Source organism: Arachis ipaensis, chromosome B2, assembly GCF_059453495.1.
Source record: "Arachis ipaensis isolate K30076 ecotype BB chromosome B2, ASM5945349v1, whole genome shotgun sequence".
NCBI classification, from domain to species: Eukaryota; Viridiplantae; Streptophyta; class Magnoliopsida; order Fabales; family Fabaceae; genus Arachis; species Arachis ipaensis.
The window spans coordinates 90,557,171-90,563,497 of record NC_142437.1 but is presented as its reverse complement, the minus strand read 5'-3'; the positions used below and the strand labels follow the sequence as shown (position 1 = coordinate 90,563,497).

The 6,327-nt window shown below is 37.7% G+C and overlaps 1 non-coding gene across 1 annotated transcript; it reads left to right on the top strand.

Annotated features, from left to right (window-relative positions):
- Positions 1-3,551: 3,551 nt before the first annotated feature.
- LOC148574816 (small nucleolar RNA R71) lies at positions 3,552-3,659 on the top strand. The gene has a single exon (XR_015906380.1). It is a non-coding gene; the product is annotated as a small nucleolar RNA R71 (small nucleolar RNA).
- Positions 3,660-6,327: the final 2,668 nt, after the last annotated feature.

Here is a 6,327-nt window from a genome sequence, read left to right as displayed (position 1 = left end):
GTCCTCTCTGAACCTTCATCCATGATTTCGATGTGTCCATATGGTGAGACCTTTGTGACAAGAAAAGGCCCGGACCACCTTGATTTGAGTTTTCCTGGGAACAGTCTTAATTTGGAATTGTAGAGGAGTACTTGCTGCCCTTTTTCGAAACTCCTGGGTGCAAGATGCAGGTCATGTCTTCTCTTTGCCTTCTCTTTATACATCTTGGTATTTTCATAGGCTTGTGACCTGAATTTCTCCATCTCTTGCAGTTGCAAGATCCTCTTTGCACCAGCAGCAATGCTGTCAAAATTTAGTATCTTGATAGCCCAGAGAGCTTTGTGTTCCAGCTCCAGTGGTAAATGACAAGCTTTTCCATACACTAGTTGATATGGGGACATTCCAAGTGGTGTTTTGAATGCTGTTCTGTATGCCCAAAGAGCATCATCCAGCTTCTTCGACCAATCTTTTCTTGATGCACCCACAGTCTTTTCCAGAATCCTCTTTAGCTCTCTGTTGGATATCTCAGTTTGTCCACTTGTTTGGGGATGGTAAGGCGTGGCTACCTTGTGTCTTACCCCATATCGTAGGAGAAGAGCCTCTAGTGGTCTGTTGCAAAAATGGCTCCCTCCATCACTGATGAGTGCTCGTGGAACTCCAAACCGGCTAAAGATATTCTTTCTGAGGAAGTTCATGACCACTTTGTTATCATTCGTTGGGGTCGCAATAGCCTCTACCCACTTGGAAACGTAATCCACTGCTACCAAGATGTACTTATTTGCATATGAGGTTGGGAATGGTCCCATGAAATCGATTCCCCACACATCAAACAGTTCCAGTTCCAAGAATAAATTTTGTGGCATCTCATTTCTTTTGGGTAAGTTCCCAGATCTTTGGCATTCATTGCAGCTCTTCACTAGTTCTTTGGCATCCTTGAAAAGGGTGGGCCAAAAGAATCCGCTTTGTAACACCTTAGCTGCAGTTCTGTCCCCTCCAAAGTGGCCTCTATAGCATGAGCCGTGGCAATTCCATAGGACCTCTCGTCCTTCTTCTTCCGAAACACATCTTCTAAGGATTCCATCTGAACACTTCTTGAATAGATATGGCTCATCCCAGACAAAGTACTTTGCATTATTCATGAGCTTCCTTTTTTTATGTTTATTGATCTCTGGAGGCAAGGCCCCAGTTGCCTTGAAGTTGGCAATGTCTGCGAACCATGGTGCTTTGTGAACTATCATCAACTGCTCATCAGGGAAGAATTCAGGTGTTCCACCTTTATCATGAGAAATCCTGGATAGGTGATCTGCTACCTTGTTCTCCACTCCTTTCTTGTCTCTGATTTCAATATTGAATTCCTGCAACAATAAGATCCATATTATTAATCTTGGTTTTGATTCTTGCTTGGCAAACAAATATTTAAGTGCTGTGTGATCTGTAAAAACAATCACTTTAGCACCAATGAGGTACGATCTAAACTTGTCAAATGCAAAAACTATTGCTAGCAACTCCTTTTTAGTAGTGGTATAATTTCTTTGGGTATCATTAAGGACTTTTCTCGCATAGTATATCACATGGACTAAGTTATCTTTCCTCTGTCCTAACACTGCCCCAACTGCAAAATCAGATGCGTCACACATCAATTCAAATGGTAGGTTCCAATCAGGTGGGGAAATGATAGGAGCAGAGGACAACCTCATTTTCAAATTTTCAAATGCTAACATGCATGTTTCATCGAAGATAAATGGTGTATCAGATACAAGGAGATTGCTTAAGGACTTGGCTATCTTTGAAAAATCTTTAATAAACCTTCTGTAAAAACCCGCATGCCCTAAAAAGTTCCTAATTGCCTTGACATCACTGGGTGGAGGAAGTTTTTCAATAAGTTCCACTTTAGCCCTATCCACTTCAATGCCTTGGTTAGAAACCTTATGGCCAAGGACTATTCCTCCTGTCACCATAAAGTGACATTTCTCCCAGTTTAAGACCAGATTGGTCTCTTGGCACCTTTTCAATACCAAGGCAAGGTGATTCAGGCAGCTAGTAAAGGAATCTCTGAATACCGAGAAATCATCCATAAAAACTTCAATGAATTTCTCTATCATATCTGAAAAGATAGAAAGTATGCAGCGTTGGAAAGTCGCAGGTGCATTGCACAGCCCAAATGGCATGCGCCTGTAGGCAAACACTCCATATGGACAAGTAAATGAAGTTTTCTCTTGGTCTCTGGGAACAACCACTATTTGGTTATATCCTGAATAACCATCAAGAAAACAGTAATATGCGTGTCCTGCGAGTCTTTCCAACATCTGATCCATGAAAGGGAGGGGGAAATGATCCTTTCATGTAGCCTCATTGAGTTTTCGATAGTCTATGCACATCCGCCATCCTGTAACGGTCCTTGTAAGAGTTAGTTCGTTCCTCTCATTGGAAACTACAGTGATTCCTCCCTTTTTGGGCACGACATGCACGGGGCTGACCCAGGTGCTATCCGAGATTGGGTAGATGACTCCTTGGTGCGCAGAAATTGTGATTACACTTTGATTATGTAAAATTCATTGCTCTTTCTTTCCCTGGTAATGGCGCCAAAAACTTGGCAGTTTGCTCTTTAGTAACATCCTCATTCTCTTCAGAAGAGGAATACTCATCAGAGCTCATGAATGGCATAAGGAGGTTTAATGGGACCTCTATGGTCTCTAGATGAGCCTCAGAGTCCTTTGGTTCCTCAGAGGGAAGCTCCTTATTGATCACTGGACGTCCCAGGAGGCCTCCCTCCTTGGGATTCACGTTCTCCTCTCCCTCATTGGGTTGGCCATTTTAGTTATGTCAATGGCCTTGCACTCTCCTTTTGGATTCTCTTCTGTATTGCTTGGGAGAGTACTAGGAGGGATTTCAGTGATCCTTTTACTCAGCTGGCCCACTTGTGCTTCCAATTTTCTAATGGAAGACCTTGTTTCATTCATGAAACTCACAGTGGCCTTAGATAGATCAGAGACTAAGTTTGCTAAGCTAGATGGGTTCTGCTCAGAATTCTCTGTCTGTTGCTGAGTGGATGATGGAAAAGGCTTGCTATTGCTAAACATGTTTCTTCCACCATTATTAAAGCCTTGTTGAGGCTTTTGATCCTTCCATGAGAAATTTGGATGATTTCTCCATGATGAGTTATAGGTGTTTCCATAAGGTTCAACTAAGTAATTCACCTCTGCTATTGCAGGGTTCTCAGGATCATAAGCTTCTTTTTCAGAAGATGCCTCTTAAGTACTGTTGGATGCAGCTTGCATTCCATTCAGACTCTGAGAAATCATATTGACTTGCTGAGTCAATATTTTGTTCTGAGCCAATATGGCATTCAGAGTATCAATTTCAAGAACTCCCTTCTTCATAGGCGTCCCATTATTCACAGGATTCCTCTCAGAAGTGTACATGAACTGGTTATCAGCAACCATGTCAATGAGTTCTTGAGCTTCTGCAAGCGTTTTCTTTAGGTGAATGGATCCACCTGCAGAAGTATCCAATGACATCTTTGATAGCTCAGATAAACCATCATAGAATATATCCAGGATGGTGCATTCTGAAAGCATGTCAGAAGGACACTTTTTGGTCAGCTGCTTGTATCTTTCCCAAGCTTCATAGAGGGATTCACCTTCCTTCTGTCTGAAGGTCTGAACATCCACTCTAAGCTTGCTCAGCTTTTGAGGAGGAAAGAACTTGGCTAAGAAAGCCGTGACCAGCTTATCCCAAGAGTTCAGGCTATCTCTGGGTTGAGAGTCCAACCACACTCTAGCTCTGTCTCTTACAGCAAAAGGGAAAAGCATGAGCCTGTAGACTTCAGGATCTACTCCATTAGTCTTAACAGTATCACATATCTACAAGAATTCAGTTAAGAACTGAAAAGGATCTTCAGATGAAAGTCCATGAAACTTGCAGTTCTGCTGCATCAGAGAAACTAATTGAGGTTTCAGCTCAAAGTTGTTTGCTCCAATGGCAGGAATGGAGATGCTTCTTCCATGTAAATTGGAATTAGGTGCAGTAAAGTCACCAAGCATTCTCCTTGTATTATTATTATTTTCGGCTGCCATCTCCTCTTCCTGTTCAAAAATTTCTGAAAGGTTATCTCTGGATTGTTGTATGTTAGCTTCTCTTAGTTTTCTCTTCAGAGTCCTTTCAGGTTCTGGATCTGCTTCAACAAGAATATTCTTGTCCTTGCTCCTGCTCATATGACAAAGAAGAGGGCACAGAAAAATAATAATAATAATAATAATATGGATCCTTTATACCACAGTATAGAGGTCCTTGTGTTAGTAGAAGAAAAGAAGAAAAAAATCTGAACTCAGAGAAAGAGAGGGTTCGGATTTTTTTGGTGGTGTGAGGAAGAGATGTTAGTAGATGAATAAATAAATAGAAGGGGATGAGAGAGAAGGAATTTTCGAAAATAATTTTTGAAAAAGAGTTAGTGATTTTTGAAAATAGTTTTTGAAAAATGTTAGTAATTTTCGAGAATTAAGATTTAAAAATTAAAATAATTAGTTAATTAAAAAGAGATTTTTTGAAAAAGAGGAAAGATATTTTCGAAAATTAGAGAGAGAGAGTTAGTTAGGTGGTTTTGAAAAAGATAAGAAACAAACAAAAAGTTAGTTAGTTAGTTGAAACAAATTTTGAAAAGATAAGAAGTTAGGAAGTTAGAAAAGATATTTTGAAATCAAATTTTTGAAAAAGATAAGATGAGAAGATTTTTTTGAAAAGATATGATAGAAATTAGTTTTAAAAAAAAAGATTTGATTTTTAAAATCACAATTAATGACTTGATTCACAAGAAATCACAAGATATGATTCTAGAACTTAAAGTTTGAATCTTTCTTAACAAGTAAGTAACAAACTTGAAATTTTTTAATCAAAACATTAATTGATTATGTTATTTTCGAAAATTATGAGATAAAAATAAGAAAAAGATTTTTGAAAAATATTTTTGGAATTTTCGAAAATAACTAAGAAATTTGAAAAAGATTTGATTTTTGAAAAAGATTTTGAGAAAGATAAGATTTTCAAATTGAAAATTTGATTTGACTCATAAGAAACAACTTGATTTTTAAAAATTTTTGAAAAAGTCAACTCAAATTTTCGAATTTGATGAGAGAAAAAGGGAAAGATATTTTTTTGATTTTTGAATTTTTATGATGCAAGAGAAAAATTAAAAACATCATTTTCATGTTTTTCTCTTTTATTTTTGAATCAAAACAAGGAATGCATGCAAGAATGCTATGAATGTCAAGATGAACACCAAGAACACTATGAAGATCATGATGAACATCAAGAACACATTTTTGAAAAATTTTTAATGCAAAGAAAACATGCAAGACACCAAACTTAGAATTCTTTAATGCTTAGACACTAAGAATTCAAGAATGCATATGAAAAACAAGAAAATACACAATACATGCAAATGCAAAGATCAAACAAGAAGACTTACCAAGAACAACTTGAAGATCATGAAGAACACTATGAATGCATGAGAATTTTCGAAAAAATGCAAGATGCACATGCAATTGACACCAAACTTATAACATGACTCAAGACTCAAACAAGAAACATGAAATCTTTTTTATTTTTATGATTTTCTAATTTTTTTGGATTTTTCGAAAATTAATTGAAAAAGGAAAACAAGGATTCCAAAATTTTTAATATGAATTCCAGGAATCTTGCCATGTTAGTCTAAAGCTTTAGTCGAGGAATTAGACATGGCTCACTAGCCAGCCAAGCTTTCAATGAAAGCTCCAGTCCAAAACACTAGACATGGCCAATGGCCAGCCAAGCTTCAGAAAGATATCAGAATATACTGCTCATTACTTATCAAATATGTAACTTGCCTCTATGCTGATGGTTTGGAAGCCTCAGTCCAAATGAATTTAGACATGGCTTTACAGCCAGCCAGGCTTCACATGCTTCATGAAACACTAGAATTCATTCTTTAAAAATTTTGAATAAATTTTTTTTTTTTGAAAACATGTGAGAAATTTTTGAAATATTTTTGAAAAATTTTTCTGAAAAGAAAACAAAAAGAAAATTACCTAATCTGAGCAACAAGATGAACCGTCAGTTGTCCAAACTCGAACAATCCCCGGCAACGGTGCCAAAAACTTGGTGCTGTTGCCGGATCAAACTTGGCACTGATGTTACCGGACCAAAAGCTTGCCGAAAACTCAAACAATCCCCGGCAACGGCGCCAAAAATTTGGTGCGTAGAAATTGTGATTACACTTTAATTATGTAAAATTCATCGCTCTTTCTTTCTCTGGTAGTGGCGCCAAAAACATGATGCCAATACCATGGTTCACAACTTCGCACAACTAACCAG